Source organism: Dermacentor variabilis, chromosome 8 (genome assembly GCF_050947875.1).
Source record: "Dermacentor variabilis isolate Ectoservices chromosome 8, ASM5094787v1, whole genome shotgun sequence".
Lineage (NCBI taxonomy): Eukaryota > Metazoa > Arthropoda > Arachnida > Ixodida > Ixodidae > Dermacentor > Dermacentor variabilis.
Window position 1 is genome coordinate 103357156 of NC_134575.1, and position 21529 is coordinate 103378684.

The 21529-nt window shown below is 45.5% G+C and overlaps 1 pseudogene; it reads right to left on the reverse strand.

Annotated features, from left to right (window-relative positions):
- The window catches only part of LOC142591508 (fatty acid synthase-like), a 139075-nt pseudogene that overhangs the window by 82547 nt on the left and 34999 nt on the right, over positions 1-21529 (reverse strand).

Genomic DNA, 21529 nt, shown 5'->3' on the forward strand with positions numbered 1-21529 from the left:
AAAGAAAAGGGATTGTGTTAGAGTCACGGGGGATCTCAAATTTACTGTTATTCCGTAAATAAAGGGGGAATATTACGCGCCTAATCTACGGCAGGATAGTAGGATAGGCCTACTCTACATCTACATCTCTACATCGGCTTGACACGCAAGCCTAAAAGCTCTCAACAGTGAACTCACTCCGGTGCTCCTGTTAACTAAGGGTGGATACACGCCGTGTCAAGTGCTCCGCCTATGTTTCAAGCAGGTATGGACCAGCTATTGCGAGTAGTTCTTAGCACCACATGAACATTACGACGACCTGATCTCATAAAAATAAAAATGAAAGTGCTGCTGAAGAAGAAAGGAGTGTGAGCCCAGCTCCAGCAAAGTATCATCATCATTTCGAATATATGAAGCGAACACGTTTGCGGTGCAGAGTGAAGAAGCGAAGCCTGATTTTGACGAGAATAAAAGGTACCTCGCTTAAATTTCCCGTTATAGAGGTTCACCTGATTTTCAAATGCGCAGCGTACTTTCCAGCGCCCATCAAATAATAGTGAATTCACGATTTTCCAGGCTCGATACGAAGCCAAGAAGGAAGTGTGGCGAGCCAGCCGGAATTTTACGAGACAGTCCTGAGCTTCGAGTAACTCCCGAGCCCATCACTGACCATCTCGCAGCAGAACTGATAGTTGGGTGAGTTGGTACGAATTCATATTAAAATAGTAAAGGGGGGACACACAAGCGTAAGCGCTCGTGTGTCGCCCCTTCACTGTGTCCTTGTGAATTGTGCCCGCAAAAATATTTTACTATGAACTGACCCTCTCGTGACGGCCCAATGTTCTTACTGGACTTTTTTCAGTGAAGAACAAATGAAAAAAATTCATTCAAATCATTTGTCAACTAGACCAGCAACAAGGTCTCCTCTTTGATCTTCTGTTGCAGTGTTATAAGTCGATTTCGCTTTCGTCATAGTTGCAGTTTTCCCGCAGGCCCTGGCCAGGCGACTTTAGTGGACATTTCTTGTAAATCGCGACCGGGTAGGACTAAAAATACTTAACGTTGTTGAAACTACAATCTGGTGGCTCCTGGCTCTGTCGTAGTCATTCGTCACAATTCCCCCTCCTGCTCACCAGTCCCATGTCTATCCTCCCTAAATTTGGCAGCCTTAGCGCTAACACGTCTCTTGCCAGCTTACGTTACCTTGTTTAGCACTTCCCGGAAGGCAGGACCGATGCTTTCGACGTGTTTGCTGTGGAAAGCCACGCCCATGCTGTCGATCTTGCGGGCAAAGATGTTCTCGGCTTGGAGTTGTGCGACCATCGTCTCCACGGCTTCGATGGTACCAGACACTGTCACAGAATCATCCGCGTTGTGGCAAGCTGGGGACACACCAGGGGGGCAACGTCTTTTCGCCTCTTCCCACGTGAGTCCTAAAAGAAAACTTTCCGTAATGAATGATTCGTTGCTTCGTTAAGAAGTTTTCGCACATGAATCTTCCATTAGCACGAATGCTAAAATTACATCTCAGGTCAGTTTTTATGAAACAAAGATACGTGTGTTTTTGCACTCTTGCACGTTATCCGAATGTCGTTTAAACGAATGAAGGTGCGTTGATCTGTATATGTTCGCTATGCCGGAAAGTCCCAAATAGAAAGTGAAGACAATTAAAATAAGACGTGTGGCAACATGGGCGTGCAAAACGAACAAGTCTTGAGTATTCTTCTGAGAGTTTCCAAGTGACAATATCGTTAGGTATCGATAGGTGTTCTGAAAAATGAAAGCCTTACTTTTACATGGTCTTCACTGCAGTTTCTTCTAGGCAACTGCCCACCAAGTCAAAGTGAAAAGTTATGAACACGTAATAGGTGTATGGTTGGAAATAAAATACAACGCCGTTCTATCCGCTGGCCTAGTTTTCTCAAACTTTTGAAGAACTGCACCCCGTTTGCTAGTACCAAACCTGCTATAATCCTGCCACTCGCCGACTTTTATAAGTAGCCTGAAAATTTACTTTTTTCAATAACGTTGCTGGCATTTACATTTTCATTTATTTAAAACACAATAACCACCGCAGACACAGCTGCCAAAATGTTTGGTAATGTTAATTAACACTGAATGTTTTATTCTTGTATCTTGTTGAAAATAATGCACTTGCTCTCTTCGTACAAGCATATCTGCAAAGCTCACTTTTGCTGCTTGGTTGAGGATAAAGTGGCTGTTCTTTGGACACCGTGTTGGGTGAAGTTTTCTTTGTGGTGACCAAAAGTTTAAATTGTTGGTGTTCCCATATCGCCCTCCACCTTGTTGCGAGAACTGAGTTCAAGGCTTAAAGTAAACGATGAAATTCCTCACGCAAAACTGCGTTGAATGAGTATGGGCACGGAGACTGAAAATTATTCTCTCTTCCCGCAACCAGAATCAAGCCATATTTAGACCATTCATGCGTGACCCCCAGGTAAAAGCACACTACCCACTTACCTCATTCTTTCAAGGGCACGTGTTTGGGCCTATGGACATACCTCTTGCCTGCGAAAATGCCCGAGAAGCAACTCAAATTGGATCTTAAGTAGCTACAAAATCCGCTATTTTCCCACGGGAGAGGAACTCCACCTGGGTCTCAGCTTCACACACGATACTTATATCATTCCCAAGGATAGACTGCATCGCTTGTCAAGGGCATCGACAGTATGTAACGTCGGGCTTCAGCATTGTTTTGTGCAGGCTGCATGAACAGTTGTGTCGGCTCATCGTGATACTCCTAAATAGTCTATGAAATACTTCGTATGCTCGTAGTATGACCTTTCGTCTTTTTCTCTCCGCCGATACAGCGGTCAGTACATAATAGGGCATGTTACTATGCCTATCGCTTCGAACACATTTGTCCAGCTTTAATTTGCACCGAAATCTAACTACGCGGGTTCATTGAATTGCAGCTTAAGGGGATGCTATCGCTGCGGTGGGCAATCCAACTCCTGACCAACGCCACGCTCATTGAGACCATGACAAGAAGATAAAATGCACAATATAAGCAACATGTTGACACAGCCATAATTCCTGAAATGGAATGTGCCGAGGGCCGCCGTGATAGGTCAGTGGCTTTGTCGTTTCGCAACCCGCAAGGAGAGAGGAGGCGCCATGCACGCCTGTAGCATCTGTAACAACTTTGAGAGCCAAGTAACATGACAATACTTGCCTACTGCAGCCATGGCCCCATCGAACGCATAGCCCAGTTCTATGCAGCGGCCCCGCCAGTAGGCCGAAAGAACAGCTTGCTTGGCGGTAAGGCCTCCGTCGGCATATGCACACCCAACCTCACCAGCAGAATGCCCCACCATGCCGTCCGGTTGGATGCCCAAAGCTTGGAGCATGTCCACTAGTGCTACCTGCGAATTAAAGACCCATCAACAGTCATTAGCAAAAAAAACAGAGGCCCGTAAGAAGAACTACATTCTTTATTTGAATAACCACAGTCACCCTAGTATGGAATAACTGTCGTTGTATTGCAGAAAATTAAAGCAAGGGTGCGTGATTGGCTAAAGTGATTACTATTTCTGAAAGCTAAGGCGACAGAAGCAAAGGAGGGAACACCGCAGCACTTTACTCGTTTATACGATTGATATTGACACGTGTACTTGTTTATATTTACCGGGTGACTGCGTTTCACTGCCTAACATATGTTATCGCACAGCGGAGGACGCGCTTGCATGTATAGGAAGGTTTTCGAAAGTTATCGATGCTTCTATTCGGTGTCTGTTCTCACCGAACCTTGTGTACTAATTTCATCGCGCGACGCGAATCATGTAGGACTTTCTGGAAGGCACGCGGATTACTCTGGAACCTTCGATGACTGATGTGCAAAAGCAGACCCGCTTGACACGCTGATGAGATTTTCGACGATCGCCAGAGGTGTTCGCCGCTATGGTTGTTCTTTGAGCGTAGCCTGCTTTTAGGGCACACGTTCTGCCAATAAAACACCAGTTTCGGTAATCATAGTTTTGCTGCTTTCTACACCGTCCCTACTACATTGCGTCTGGTGGAGGCGCTTGTGCGTTCATGTATCGGGCGCCCTCGCAAAGCCGCGATCAAAGCCCGAAGCCCGGGGACAACACAGACGTTGCCAAGAACCAGCGAGCTAACTGCAGGCAGCAAGGACAGCTACCGGAATACGGACCTCTTCCCGAGAAGACCAGAGGGATCAAGCACAAGTCGGCAACCCCAATGGCTGTTCCAGCGTACCCCATTCTGCTGCAACAACCTCGGGACCCACCAATCTTCCATGGATCCTCATCTGAAGACCAAGACACCTGGCTGGAGACCTATGAACGAAGCACAGCTTTCGACAACTGGGACTAGGACTACAAGCTGCGATATGTCTTTTTGGCATATAAGAAAGCCGCCAGGACGTGGTTCGAGAATAGGGAAGCCGCCATAACGACGCGGTACCTGCTCAGATGCGGCTTCCTGCAGACATTCACAAGCGTCGTACGCAGAGAACGAGCCCAAGATGAACTAGACACCCGAGTGCAGCTACCTAATGAGAACGTTGTCCTCTTTATGGAAGAAATGAGCCGTCTGTTCCGCCACTCCGGCATGGCCGAGGATAAGAGAGCCCGTCTGCTCATTCGTGGTGCGAAGGAACAAGTTTTCGGCGGAATGATACGAAGCCCACCGAAGACCATCGACGAGTTTCTTCGAAAAGTCACCGGCATCCAGAAGACACCGGAAATGCGGAACCAGAAATTCAGCCACCACACGAGCTCACCAAACTACGCCCGAGTTCAATCGCTGGCCACCGACGACCTGTCTGCGCAACAGTCTCAGAGCGGTCATGCGGGCGGAGCTTCCGAAGCTGTTCCGTTCGTCGTAGACTAGACTCAAGTGGCTTCGATTGCCGACGTTGTAGGCGAGATGCTCCAGCAATCACTCGGAGCAGCCCCTGAATCGCTGCAGAGTGAGCTGCAAGTGATGACGTACGCCTCTGTATAGCCCGCAGTCACGTGCCCTCTCCGCGCCCGCGGCAAGGCCCATTGACGCCACAATTCCGTCTTCCAACACCGTCGCCGCCAGCACGCCAACGCATCGCCTCGCGCAGCATTCAAAGGATGACTGATGTTTGGTGCACCCCTCACCACCGTCCGCTTTCCTATCACTGTGGAGAAGCAGGGCACAACTATCGCCAAAGCCCTTACCGCTGGATGGGACTGCGAAGATTCGCCATCAAAGCACCGCGGACGAAGCAAGGTGAATGCCCACGTGACATCGCTGACGATCTCGCTGCCATACAGTGGAGCCCTCGACGACCATCCCGTTCACCGTCACCTGGCCGTTACCTGTCCCTGCAAAGCCGACCATACACTGGCCAAGCCCGGGGCCGCTCTGCAAGCCCACATGAGGAAAACTAAAAGCAGCAACTGATGTGTGTGCGTTTGCTGTTAGTCAAAATGACGAAGATCCTCCACCGCCGACGAAGCCACCGGAGAGACTACTTCGACAACATAACAACGACACACCGCCATCAAAACGAAGCCTGAAGCAAAGAATGCACCGACCAAGGACCTGATGCCGCGACGTGCCAACCAAACATCAACGCGACGCCACCGCCATTCGACGGGGAGAGCTAACTGCAATGCAAGAAAAATAACCACCGACCTCGATCTTCTTCTCGATGGCCACGCAGTCATCGCATTTGTATACACAAGAGCCGACTACTCCGTCATGAGTAGACGCTTCGTCGTTCAGTTCAAGAAAGTTAAGACTGTGTGGGAAGGCTCCCAAATCAGGACCGCTGGAGGACACCTAATAACGCCAACTGGAAGCTGCAAGGCTAAAGTTACGGTTCATGATCGGACGTAGCCTGCCACTTTTGTTATCCTTGAACAGTGTTCACGAGATGTCATTCTCGGCATGCACTTACTGAAACAACATGGCGCAGTCATTTAGCTAAAGTCAAGGTCGATAATGCTGTCGGAAGATCAAGCGATACCACCAGACAGCTGACGTAATCACCACGCCTTGAGTGTGCTGAAGCATCAAGTGAGCATCCCGCATCGCTCTAGCATTGTTATTTCCGTCGTTACCGAAACACCTCCAGATGTAGAAGGCGTCATCGAAGGCGACCAGCGCCTAGTGCTTAACCGTGAAATTTTCATCGCAAGAGTGATCGCTCTGCTGCACGGAGGGAAACAGAAAGTGATGCTGACAAACTTCAGCCAGGAATTCAAGCACATCAACAAGCTCACGACCATCCCATACATTGATGAAGTTGAAGAAGCAGGCAATGCGTTTGTCCTGTCGGATTCTACCGTATCTGCCCTGACTACCACAGTTAACGAATCAGACTTCGACATGAATCTAAGTCTCTCCATGAGTGAGCAGAAACAGCTGATAAGTCTTCACCAACGATATAAGCACTGCTCTCCGACGTCATCGAGGAGTCGATGAACGCCAGTTGCAAAGCATCGCATAATAACAGAAGAGCGCGCTCGACCACTCCACCAGAGCCTTTCCCAAATTTCGACGCGAGAACGCGAAGATATAAGGTAACTAGTCGAAGAAACGCTGCGCGACCATTATCCAGCCGTCGAAAAGCTCGTGGGCATCTCCTGTAGCTTTGCTGAAGAAAAAGGACGGACAGAAGCCTGCGTTTTAGCGTCGATTACCGTCGACTGAACAAGATCACGAAGAAGGACGTATACGCCCTGCCGCAGATAGACAATACATTGGATCGGCTCTGCAAAGCTAAATACTCCTCGTCTATGGATCTCAAGACTGGCTACTGGCAAGTAGAATTCGACGAGAGGCATTAAAACAAGACCACCTTCAACACGCCAGACGGCCTCTACGAGTTGAAGATCATGGCATTCCTACTATGCTCGGCGCCTGCAACCTTCCAGCGCTTCATGGACACGGTGTTATCAAGATTGAAGTCTCACTCCTATCTTGTTTAGTTGGATGACGTTGCCGTCTTCGTCGGAAATTTCGACTATCCCCTTAGGCGGCTTACTACAGTACTAGAGGACATGAAGTCATCAGGGCTCACTCTGAAGTCTGAAAAGTGCCGCTTCCCTTACAATGAGCTTCTGTTCCTGGGCCACGTCATCAGCAAATCTGGAGTCCGCCCTGTCCCGCAGAAAACAGACGCCGTCGCAAAGTTCCCGCAGCCTATCGACAAGAAGGCAGTGCGTCGATTCCGTGGCATGTGTGCCTACTACAGGCGCTTTGTCAATGGCTTCTCAAGCATCACTGAGCCGCTGACGCATCTGAATGCGATGTGGAGTTCAAGTGAGAAACGCCGCAGGTCGACTCATTTCAAGAACTCAAACGACTCATGCAGTCGCCTCCAGTACTTGCGCACTTCGACGAGGACGCCGATATAGAAATCTACACTGACGCCAGTAGCCTAGGCCTCGGTGCCGTCCTAGTCCAGAAGACGGACTTGATTGGGTAATATCATACGGTAGCCGGTCGCTGTCAAAAGCGGAAGGTAATTATTCTATGGCCGTAAAAGAATACCTCGCCATCATTTGGGCTACAGCGAAATTCCGCCATTACCTATATGGCAGGCCATCCAAAGTCATTAGCGACCATCACGCGTTGTGTTGGCTAGCGAACTTAAATGACCCTTAAGGACGGCCGGCGCGCTGGAGCCTGAGCATACAAGAATACGACGTCACTATAACCTACAAGTCTGGACGAAAACACGCTGATGCCGACTGCTTTTCACGCGCCGCCATTGACCCGCCACTCCGAGATGACAAGGATGGCGACGCCTTCCTTGAATAATAAACTCGGAAGACTTCGCTAAACAGCGACGAGCATACCCGAAGTTAAAAGGTCTCTTCGAATATTTGGAAGGGCACACCGACGTTGTCACTTTCACATTTAAGCGAAAATTGTTTTCGTCCTCCCTTTAAAACAACCCACCCGTAAAGAAGAACTTTTAACCTGCCCGCGCCGACTATACTTTCTTGTTGTTCCCTCAGCTCTGCGTCCAGAAATATTGCACACCCTACATGACAATCCGACCACTGGGCACCTCGGATTCTCTCGGACGCTACCAAGCATACAGGAAAAGTATTACTCGCCGCGCCTGACCGCCGACTTCACCCGTTACGTCAAGACATGCCGAGACTCTCAGCCACGCAAGACACCACCAACTAGGCCAGCGGTATTACTACGACCGATCGAGCCTGCTTGCAGACAATTTAATCAGGTCGGGATGGACTTGTTGGGGCCTTTTCCGACGTCAGCAACCGTAAATAAATAGATTGTCGTGGTGACAGACTACCTCACCCACTTCGCTGAAACAAAAGCTCCGTAGAAAGGCAGCGCAGCCAAAGTGGTGCATTTCTTCGTCGAGATCATCCTGCTCCAACATGGCGCCCTTGAAATCCTCATCACCGACAGAGGAACGGCTTTTACAGCGGATCTCACCTGTGCCATTCTGCAATACAGCGAGACAAGCCACAGGAGGACAACGGGCTACCACCTGCAGACGAATGGTCTTGCGAAGCGCCTGAATAAGACCCTCGCCGACATGCTAGCAATGTACGTCGACGTCGAACACAAGACCTGCGATGCTGCCCTGCTGTACGTAACCTTCGCTTACAGCACGGCGGTGCAAGGGACAACACAGATCACGCCGTTCAAGCTGGTTTACGGCAAGAACCTGACAACGACTCTCGAGGCCATGCTGCCGCACATCACCGACGAAGGGAACATTCATGTCTCCACCTATTTCCAGCGGGCCGAAGACGCCCGACAGCTCGCCCGCCTGCGGATCAAAAACCAGCAGAGGACCGACAGCCGATACTACCACCATTGACTGCTCTTCGTCGATTAGCAGCCCGGCGACCGCGTTTGTGTTTGGACCCCAATACCCCGACGAGGACCTAGCAAGAAGTTTTTACGCCGCTATTTTCGACCCTACAACGTCATCCGACGCATTCCTGCACTGGACTATGAGGTCTTACCAGATGGCATTTCGGTGTCACAGCGGCGCCCCACTCACGACCTGAAATAATCCACTTTGTGCGACCTAAGCCGTTTTACCAGCGCTAATGCGCTTTCCTAGTTTGCGTAGCTGACCTTTGCACTTCCTTTTTTTTGGACTGTGTTACATTGGACTTTGTTTCTTTTCGTTGTTCTGTTACTTTTATTTACTCATGGTCCTCTTGTGTTTCGCTTTCTTATGTTTTGGCATCAGCACGATGCTTTTGAGGAGGGGGTATTGACACGTGTGCTTGAGATCTTCATCGGGTTACCACCTTTCAACGCCTAGCAAACGTTATCGCATAGCGCAGGACGCGCTTGCATGTATCGGAAGGTTATCGAACGTTATCGATGGTTCTATCCACTGTATGTTTTCACCGAATCTTGTGTAATCTGATTTCATCGCACTGATGACTTTCATCGCGAATGATGTAGAACTTCCTGGAAGACATGCAGGTCCCAGCGATTAATATGGAACCTTCGACGACTGATGTATAAAAGCCGACGCGCTTGACTCGCTGATCAGATTTTTGACGATCGCCGACTGTGTTCGCCGCAATCATTGTTCTTTGAGTGTAGCCTGTTTTTGAGGGTACAAGTGCGCCCAATAAAACGCCAGTTTTGTTAATCATAGTTTTGCTGCTTCCTCGTAATTTTTGCTGCTACTACATGACAATATAAACGAATTATGCAATGAAATTAGAAATTAGCAATTAGGGTATATGACTTCATTTGAAGGGATAATTCAATGTAGCCATTATATATTTCTTTCAAGTTTTGAAAGTGCGTCTCTGGTAACAATTCCTCAGCAGAAACAATTATATTTCTATTTTAGCCCGTTCAAAACTTGGTGATTTTCCCAACACTTGCGTGACGATTTGAAACGGAAATGAACATACAAGTTACCGACAAGATTGATGTACCTGGGTATCGCTTTGACAAATCTGGATTTGGGAGATAACAGGTATGTAAAGAAGGAGTTTTTTCTGGTCATTAGTGTTTCTGAATTAGTTTAAATGTTCAGGAAAGGGCTTCGTAACACCTTCTGTTCTTGTTCATTTACATTGCGCACGCTTCCTTTGGTCGGCCATCTGCTCGTTTGTTTTTCTTTTTAGCTTGGACTTTTGAATTCAAAATGCTTATGGGAAATTACAGAATTTATTTACCAACAGCAAAGATTTAGGCAAAGATAAGGGCTTCATGCATGTTTTTCAGGAAATAATACCAAAGGAAGGCAGAAACCCAGTATACAGACGACACACTGGAGTGGCTAAACGTAAAGGCGAGTACCAGCGCGTACAATCAGCTGACCTTCGCCGCCGCTAGGAGGGCCCAAGCTAAAGGTCTGGTGTATTATAGGCCGGCCGGGTCCTACTTCCATGCCTGAAAATTGGATTCAATACATCAGGGTTGGTTTTCGCAAATTCAATCTTCAAAGTTCTCTTGTTAAGCGAACAGTCAAAACAGTGTTTGCGGTTCACTTTTCAGTAGGAGATATTCTGTTTGGTTCATCTGCACACAGATGCTGTCATTGAATAAAAATTGTGGGAGACGTGCGCTCTAGTTTGATATGTACAATTATTCGTCGCCGAAATCGCAATGAAGGAGATTTTAGTTACAGTTGTGTGATTTACAACATCGAATAAAAACAACCACCGAAGGATAAAAACCAGTTTTCTGCTCCGTGGTGAATCCATGCCGATAAACTGTGGTAATAAGTAAAGACATACAGGCACAGAAAAGTGCTTCATGGATCTGCTCGTCCTGTTTGCCATGGTTTTGTAGAGGTATTTTTGCCTGATTGGCGAAAGAAGATAGTATTTAAACGTTTGATAGAACAGCTCATTATCAGCGTCTGTCATACGCAGCATTATCTCTCATAAGCAGCCCTCACAAGCACTAATCCCGAGTGTGAAAATGCACATCGGCTGAGTCATCATATATCAAGGTGGCCTTGCCGGCGCCATGGAAATATAATTCTGCATATTACAGTGTGTTCCGGAAAGCTGGCTCAAAGAGTATTGTATTCTTGCGTATACGTTTGTTTTCATGGCAAGGTTATCAGCAAGATAATGGGCGGGTTTTATTCTTTCAAAAAAGGAAGTTCACCAGATTTTTGACTCATGGCATGATATCTGCAAAGTGAAGGGCATATCTTCGCTCGATGACTGCAGCCGTGTTATAGTTAAGCATGTTATAGACTTACGAGTATATCTGATTGACAGCCATGTTCTATTCGTTTGCTCTAGGTCGTCCTTGCTTCTCCGCCGTCGATCTCTTCCACTACATAACGCCGGTCATCCGCTGCATATCGAACCAGTCCCATCGAATTCACAACTGTTAGACAGCTCGCATGTCAGCGCATGTATTGCCTGCGCTTTCTTTTGGAATATACGCCCAAAATCATTCACTCTCCGCGACCGCGTCCACAATCTGGTTAATCATTAAGGAGCGCAAGTTGCGCGATCACTTAGGAGACAATGTGTTCGATTTCTAGTTGGGTATTGCTGCAGCGGCGCGAGTTCGATGCTCAAGGATTGTTTTGGAGGACTTACGTTTTCTGATATCCTAGGTGAACGCTTTTTGAGCTTTGCTTTGTGACTTGGCGCGGCGCATACAGGTCCCGCGCTTTTCAGATGCTACGAAAGAGAACCTGTGCCTCCAGTGCAACATTTCAAATATAGCTCACTGTACACCAGGATCTTGCGAAGTCAAACACTGAGAACAGCCTTCGGAGATTTTGACAAAGCTGCACATGGGTGGCGTCCGCGTCGGACATCGGGCCGCAGCAGTAGCGTGCCATATCATGCCGGTTTTCCGCCAACTTCATTATTGCAGTAACCGTTACAGTAGCTGCGATAATGTCCGGAACTATCGCAAGTGCGTCCGAGGTACCTGAGCACAGCCAGCGTTTTGCCGGGCTGCCCTCCGGTACGGGCTGCTCCCTCGTTACAAGGGCCACCTCACATGTCATCGCTAGGTTTAAATTATTTAAAAAATCTTGCTCACGTACGTATCACATTCTTATTCGTATACACCGGGCGGCATACTTTCGAATTCATATTCTTTGCTACCCTGAAAGTCCTAGAAACCTGTGGCATATGCTGTGTTTGATTCCTACCATCTGTCTCTGTCGCGTTACCTTGGCCCAACTCAAGAGATAACTGCAATGACACTGCAATTTCTGTCAACTGCTGCTGCATTGGCTACGTTATCCATTACTGCGCTCACCGGTGACATTAGCCACCTCCAATTTCATTTCAATTACCGCCAGCTGGAATACAGCCTCTATGGAGCCTGCGTGTGATTTGTCTTACACAAGCGCCGACCCTGCATCCATGGCGAATTAATTTTGTTTGCTGTCATGAAAGGCCTTTGCAAAATGTGTGATATCCTGTCTTCATTTGCTACCAACTGTATCCGCCACGTTGTTTTGACCCTGCTCAATGGAGAACTGGGAACGATCCGCGATTGTCAGCACAATTCTTGCACAGCTGCAGCGTGGACGACAGTTGCGCAAACCATAGACGTGCCATCTGACCTCCTCCTATCCGCTAGATTGCAGGTATGCAACTGCCACTGTAGCCTTCGTTGAGTTTCTTAACGGAGAATGTTGACTAAAGTTAACGCATAGCACAGGCCTTTGGGCGTGATGTTCGCTTGCAAAGAATGCAACCGGTGGACTTTGCTACTAACATCTGTTTCACTTCTACTGTGTAAAAATACAATAGTTAGCCTGCAGATGACATCCAACCTCATTTCTCAGGCTGAAGCTGCAGTGTTCGCCCGTGTTCTTGCCTCCATCCGCGCTATTTTTGAAACCAGTTAGTTTTGAAAATGGGGACGCGAGCGGCTTACGAATCGAAGGAAATTGCGGGCCGCAAATGCGTATGCACAAAACCCAAGCCAGTCTTGGATTATCACGTTCGCCTTTACCCGAGACCCAAAAATCCAAAACTAGCGTGTGTCCCCTAGCCGTCGTGGGTCTTAAAACGGCATAATTAATTAGTAGCTCTAACACTTTGATTACGTTTATTACATTTAATTATTCGCCATTTTTGCTCAAAAATGCATTTTCTTCGTTTTCACTTGTTACAAAAACTTTTCTTCTCCTTTGCTTTCAAGCACCATCTCATTTCCCCCACTGTGGCATGTCGAGCGTTCGACACTACGCTGTCTGAATTTGAACCCTGTCTCAATCTGTGCTGCTCCACTAAACCCAAAAGCAACCTACCCAACTCGGCTTGCGTACCCAAAGTCTTGGGTTTTGCAATCTGAAAACTGTCCATTGTCCTTTTGCTTCTGTCGCACACATGAATGCACACCGTATCAACGCCGGGGACTCGAGCCCTGTACGGTGATAACCATGTCACGGTTCACACTGATAGTGTGAATTATTCATACCGAAAGGGCCAAAATACTCAATAAGTACAGCTTAGAACTCTTTTCCTGCCCGCCGTCTTCCTCTGTTATTGTTGATAACAACATAATAGCAGCCTATATTTCTGCGTGGACTACCGGAATCCGAGGAAGGTCAAGCATAAAGACATCTATTTTTTTGCGCCGAACCCAACATGCCTTGGTATGTACAAACGACGGGAAGTGCAAATCTCGCCCATTGCTTTACGGCACCGTTGAGAGATTACAGCGCATAAGGGCGACAGTGAGAAGATTGCCTTCATGCCAGATGGTAGCTAGCAGTGAAGGACATGCCGTTTGGCGTTGTTAATGCAACTTGAACGTTCAACGAGATGATGAACTACTTCTCTATGGATAAAAACTGTAGAAAGTGACAATATTTATTTCGTATTGAACAGGTCGGTGCATAAGAGAGCTCCGCGGCGGCTTCTGACAAATCGCGGCTGATTATTTTCGCATATAGTGGGTGGCATCTTCTGTTCGTGTTAACACAAACATAAGTTTGTAACTGCTCACCGCACGCAGTCGAATTGCCATACTGAACTTCCAAACCAAACATTCACAGATATTCTAGCCATGTGCATTTCCTCTGATCACCGGGGCTGGCTGGCTGGCTGGCTGGCTGGCTGTATGTATGTATGTATGTATGTATGTATGTATGTATGTATGTATGTATGTATGTATGTATGTATGTATGTATGTATGTATGTATGTATGTATGTATGTATGTATGTATGTATGTATGTATGTATGTATGTATGTATGTATGTATGTATGTATGTATGTATGTATGTATGTATGTATGTATGTATGTATTTATGTATGTATGTATGTATGTATGTATATGTGTTTCCCGCACCTTTTAGAAGCAACTGATACGACAAAGCATAAGCAACAAAGAGAATAGCGAGATTGCATGGCCCTCAATCACTCAGATTGACCTATAGGAACTTTAATACGAATTATTGTACTCACCTGACTTGAAACAATTGACGCAAAAGATCCCCCAATTGCCTTGCATCGGGGCTCATCAGCGGTCAGCAGATCAATCAGGTCGACTCCGTATTGCTCTTGCAGTAATGCGTGGGACTTGCGTACAGAGTCAGCAAAGACTTCGAACTGCATCATCTGGCGCGCCATACCCTTCCACTGGCAGCCAACGCCAGTGAAGACAAACCAGAGGGGTCGCTTTTTGGACGGAGCCCGCTCGGCTACCTTAACGACCGTCTTATCCGAGTTGTCCGCGGGTACAATTGCAAAGCCTCGATACGGGAACAGCTTCACGCTTGGCTGCCCGACACGGTTCAGGAGGGCATACCCGGAGTCTGGGTACGGTGATTCGGCTTCGACTCGATCCAGTGTGCGCTGCGAAGACGGCGGGAATGAAAAAAACTTTACCATTCTTTTATACCACAATGCAAAAAAATCGTACTGCGCTTCCCTGCAGGGTCCTTGTTGCCCTAATGTGCCACCTGGCTCTGCCGATACAGTTTTCGTATGTTAGAGGGGAGGAGTGTGAACGATTTCATAGAACTCCGCATAAGTGAGATATCCCACATACTCATATCACTCAAAAAAAAAGGGAAAACTGCGGCGGAAACCGTTTTAAAATCAGTGCAGCGTCATTGCAATTACCATTAAAGAAATGTACTGAGACACTGTGTTGCTAGAGGCGCAATGCGTCATGTATAACGTGTGCACAGCAGTTGTGGTTCTCTCGTGCCTTTCTCTGGAGAGACTGTGTCATCTGGCGGTGCCCCCGCGAAGTCTGCGCATGGCGTATGTCTGAATACAGACTCACACAATATTGCCTAAATATCTATGACACGGCTTTCATTTCGCCCAGCAACGAAAAAAATTTATATGATTTTTAAATGTGGCTAGCATTCTTTAGCACTGGCGTGTTTGAGGTATGTGATCAGCGCCTATCCTCTTTCACACCAACCTGTGTCAACAGGTAGCCTATGATCACGTGGGTGCCAAGGGAAGCATCAGGCCATCATGGGTCACTGATTATGGAACACTAGATATATGCGTCTATCTTGAATGAATACATTTTACACCAACTTGTCACCACATTATGTGACAATGGGCATATGCTGCTCGGCAATAAATCTCCTTTATGCCAACTTGGAACACAAGGTATCATGAATTCGTGTATGCGCTACACTGTTCAATGAACATGTTTGTTGCCAAGTTGGGTCACAGAGTATGTGCCAATGGGCATATATGTGCCACCCTTCAATAAAAATGTTTGATGCCAACTTCTGTAACTGAATCTGTGCCACAGAGCCAAAGAACTTGAAATACAAGCTTTAGGTTCTAAAGACGCTTCTTGAGATATGTATTATAGCATACGTTTAAATCACCTTTGTGCATCACCTTACGAGGAAGTCTTAGTTGAGGCGCTCCTATTAAATGCATGAAAATGGAGAAAACATAAATTTCGCCAACCACTGCACAGAATTCGATAAGGTTATTTTGGGTTGAAAATAAAAAAAAATATATAAAATATAGTCAGCGTAGCCAGCAGACCTTCTGATTTAGTTAGTCAATGTTTCCATAAAGAATCCTAAAATTGCGAAAACTTGAAACACGATACCATCGAGTTAACCGCCCGGTAACTGAGCAACAACGCAGATTTCGCACTTCTCTACACTACACATAAAATATATTCAAACCGGCCAAACTAATACACGATACATCACGCCGAAGCACACCACAATATTTCAGCGAAACTTCGGCGAAATTTCTCATAATCGCTGTAACAAAGTCACGTAAACTGAATATTCCTATATCGAATTTTTCCGCCTTGGATGCTTTAAGGGGTAGCATCTAAACAACTTCGATATTTATTTTTAGCGTAGAGTCACTCATCCGTAAACTTCGTTCGTCGATTTTGAAACTTCCCGACTTTAAGAAATGTAAGTAAAACATTCAACCATTGAATATTAAAACTGCTGACTACGGTTATTAGCACTTACGTTCTGTGTCTAATGGAGGAAATTCGATTTCAATCGCTCAAGGGTGTCTTATTTACGTTTTACATGCAGTTTGCACGGACAACATGACAACAATTAATACATGACCGGGGTAGTTGGAGAAGTATGGGAGAGGCCTTTGCCTTGCAGTGGGCGTAACCAGGCTGACGATGACGATGATGATGATGATGACATGGATTTGAATAGGTGCCATTGACGTTGGCCTCGAGCTAAATGTTTTGTTAAGAGGAATGTTTTTCTGAGTGGCTCATGTATAAATCAACCAGAAATGAGAAATAGTTCTACGCGGAATCCACTGCACCCCATTTGGTCAATTTTTCTTGAATTTCAAATAAACGTTCCATCGACCGTAGTAAGTAGATTTATATTGTAAGTCATTGGCCATGGCAAAAAATAGAAGAGCGCAGAATTTTTGTACATGGAAGTATAACCTTGGCAACTCTAACTACGGAATCAAAAAACTAAAGTGCCACCACAATTTTTGAAAAGCGCTTATAGAGATATCCAACTAAAATTTATGTATTTTACACCACTTTAATATGACTTGCACAACCATCGAAAATATTCACGTATAGCACAAACTCAGCGATCATAAATGGCCGTTTATGAATAACAGATGCAGTTAACTCATGCAATATCTCTTTTCGGATTAGTTTCCAACTTTGAGTCAATGTCATGACACTGGACTTATTGTGTGCTCTTCTAACTTTACCTTTTCTTCTACGTGGTATCATAGAAAATATGATAAATTGACATTGTATGTTACAGCTGTGATATTTCATTCTTTTCAATGTTGTTTTTATGGCTTTTTATGGCTGTATCTCTTATTTTATTGCTTACTTTCTTGTTTTCATGCGCTTTTCAATATAAATATAATTTCATCTGATCTAATTACATAGGTAACTCATTAGTTCATTTGTTTAAGTGTATGCATAATAATATTACTTCATATTGACAATATTATGCATTATGCTTCAGTTTCAGTTTATTATTCTTCAAATACAATGCATTGTAAAGATGCAATTTACAGACGAGGGCCCGAAGATTCAGAATGCAACAAGACTGCAACGGGACCCTCGTCTCACTTGTTGTAGTCCAACAAATCATTTGTTGTAGTGCCAACTGCGTCGCAAATACTCCATTGGACCAGTCGCGCTGTCCATATTTTTTAACCAATTGAACTTCTCCAGAATCTATTCTTTCTGGAAAATGAAAATGATTTGATTTAATTTGATTAGGTTTTTTATTAAAAAAGCTGGCAATCTCTGGAGACATTCCTCAGAAATGAAGGCTCTATTTCAAAATTTAGATTCCTACAATCGGCCACATTCATTCCTTCAAATTGCATGCACTTGGGTACGTTGAACCGTTTTTCTAATGAGATGAGCTATACGCTACACAATATTTCATTATGTAAATTCAAATAGATGTTCTTCCTAAGCCTTCTATGTTTGAGGCTGGGTGCGGCAATCGTCTACGATTACGAAACACATTTCTACTCTTTAACACAATTACTACCTAATAACACAATTATTTCGTGTCATCCCGCTCATAGGTGCTTCTTTTGATAGTTGGGAAAAGGACATTGAAGTAAGCCGCGTGTTTCGGCGACAGCACTGTGATGTTTTATAAATCGGATTAGATATAAAGTAATGCTTTAATCTTATCAAGCTTTTTACTGCGCCTTTCTTGAGCATTGTCTTCTAATATTTACTACGGGCAATTGTCACAAAATTTATTAAATAATCTTTCATATTTCTTTTACCTTCAGGTGCATGTTTAAACTGCACGAAGAAAGTTAGCCCGTAATCAAGGTGTAACCCTTGGGTGGAATGTAGGTGCGTAATACAGATTTCGAGAAATAGAGATTCAAAATGTGCGGTGAAACAGATCGGCCTTCCACGCACCATTTTTTTGCACTTCATCCGTGCAAGTGCCAGAAACGTACTATTTCCATCAGCAAAGCATTTCGCTCCGACTTTGAGTGCTTACTTTACTTACCGACACTGACCGTGCCACTCGCGCTAACGCGGAGTGCGTTGTAAGCACAAGCAGACGACACATGCCGTGTACCGGAAGTACTCGACTGTGGTATTAAATTCTCATTGTGTATTTTCTTCCTGTTGGTTAAATATAGAAAGAAGTGAACCAAGATTCCAGCTATTACGAAAAAGACATGTTCATCATAAAGTTGGAAAAAATCATTGATAACGCGACCTGGGTAGCCAATCGGGTAGCTTGTCAAAGTGACGTCGGTTAGGCCAAACGCGCCAATTTGGATGATGCGGCTGAAAGGTCAGGGGACCAGTGGCACTGCGAGCGGTAGCGATGCGCATTTTTAAATCCTTAAAATACGTTACACACTTTACGCGGAGTACCTAAATGTTAATGATCAGCAGGAACTATCCTAACGACTCATCCCATTTGTAAAAAATCATCGAAATAGTTTGTCAATTTAAAAGCGATATTTAAAAAATGTGCACTACAATATTTAAATATTATAGCAGGAATTCTAGTGACTACCATTTGCATGAAGCGAGGTTGGTATATGTTATCTCTTCGCCACCATTCGTGTTCTTGTTATTCTCCTGTTGCGGAAACATGCAGTTTGTGGCTGCATAACGACTATGCGCTGTTGCATGCACCACGCGTCACTGCGGCCTGCACTCGAATCTACAAAAATCAAAAAAGAAGAACGGTGAACCAACATTGTGGATACGGTCTCATAAGCAGGGCCGCAAACTTTATCTAGGGAACTCTTCAAGACTGCACGGACAATAACTAGCAGTTGCAATCCGCGGACTGCGTGATGCAATGTAAAAAACTATCAGGAAGCTCAAGATGGGGGCTGCAGCGGGCCCAACGGCAGACATCGCGGAGGACAAGCTTTGTAAATGAGGGTAGCTATATGTGTTTGTTGGCGTGGCATCTTCTATTTCGTTGTAGCGCAAGCTGAATGATAGGGACAACAGAAAGCCACATTTTACACACACACACACAAACACACACACACACGCACGCACGCACGCACACACCCACACACAGACACACACGCACGCACGCACGCACGCACACATACACACACACACAGCGCTGTGTGTCTGTGTGTGAAATGCGCCTTTCACTTCTCCCTGTCGTTAAGCTTGCGCTACAACAAAACATAAGACAGCCTTTGTAATTCACGTATAGCCACACAGGGATTGGTTTATAACGGTTCCGGCACAATGTTTGGCGTTCGGAACTGGCGTGTTTATACTTAAGTACGATGCATATCGCCGAGGCATTTCAGCACTTTAACCATCGCGTAAAAGCTATTACCATTGTGTCCCAGCTGAGGGCAGTGATCTACGCTGCACAGAGGCAATACCATGGAAAGAGCAGCAAGGATCACAGAGCCCTGAACGATGTTGAGAGAGGCGAATGAAATGAGAAAGGAACGTAGGATAACAGGAAAAGTAGCATCTCCTTTTTAACTGCACATGTGGAGAAGGCAAAGAAAAGACAAGAAGTGAAAAAGAAAACTCTGAAAGAAAGCACAAACACCTAAAAAATTAACGAAATCGTCGGTGTTAACGTTATTTGCCTAAGTCAATTGAGTCGAGCAAGCTCACATTCGAATATTTTTTTTTCAGCGCAAATAAAGCAAAGCTAAGAGAGAAGCAAATACGAACTTCGTCCGTGTCATTTCAAGTGGGGAAAAATATTTGACGATAAACCCTAACCATCTTATGTAACTTTCAGTTCACTTTTCATTGTCTTATTCCTGTGCGTGCATTACTTTATAAGTGTGTATTCCTCATCTGTTAACTTTCTCATCGCAGACTGCATCGTGTCCGCTTGCGTGTGCGGCACTGTTTCGGAAATTATTGCTGTGCGACTTCGTCATTTATGCCTATTCGTGTGTCTAGGACTTATAGAAGTGAATTTTTGGCCCTATGATTTTTATGTTCCTTTCCCCACTACATATACAGGGTGATCATTCTTGAGATTTACGGCAATTTTAAATGTCGCCGGCGGAAGATTGCAAAATTCTTGTCCTGAGCTATACGGACTTTTCAGTGAGGCGGACATTACCTGTAGAAGAGGCGGAAACACATATTAGCGCGATACCGTTAAGGACACTATGTGGTAGAAAACCCAGTGTCGGCGTCCGCGGAGTCGTTAGTGAGCGACAATTTCGGAATATATATATATATATATATATATATATATATATATATATATATATATATATATATATATATATATATATATATATGTATATCGGTATTCCTATATGCCATGCCTTGCTATATCACAGGCATATTATGCCGGTTATATTGGCACGCCATTCTATCAATAAAGCTTCCCATACGTTGTCTTACATTCTTGACGAAATTACTGCTCGTAATTTTGCGAATGACGGCACACAACTAATTGCCATGAAAGAAAACATCGACAGCGCGTACTTTTCGTGTTTGGTGTTGGGCTGCTGAGCAAGAGGTCGCGGGATCGAATCCCGGCCACGGCGGCCGCATTTCGATGGGGGCGAAATGCGAAAACACCCGTGTGCTTAGATTTAGGTGCACGTTAAAGAACCACAGGTGGTCAAAATTTCCGGAGTCCTCCACTACGGCGTGCCTCATATTCAGAAAGTGCTTTTGGCAAGTAAAACCCCAAATATTATTATTATTACTTTTCGTGTTAAGCCTTGTCAGACTTAAATATTAGAAGCGCGAAACAATAACAGAAACTTGAAAATGATGTAGTTTTTGTGGCACAGCTGTGCACAACCTCCGTGATCAGCCCACGCAAGAGGCCGCGTTTCTACCAGAGAGTTGGCCTTCGTGGATAGTTTTAGCCGCCAGCGTTTCCTGGTAAACATTAGAGTACGTAAGCCGCAGTTGCCGGGAAGCTTGAAAAGCCATCAGGAACTTTTGAATGCTGGTGCGTTCCACTGTTAAAGGTGAAGCTTAAGTATCCTGCAAGTTTTTTTCTTTAATGTTGACGTTGTAATTGCTAATCACGCCTTGACGATAGATCTTTTGAGCTAAGTGCTCATGACAGATTTTCAGAAATCACTGTGTGTGACAGAGCACAGCTTGTGTCCTCGCTGCTGCTGTACGAGGTGCCCCTTTTCCTCGAGGTCATTGTCA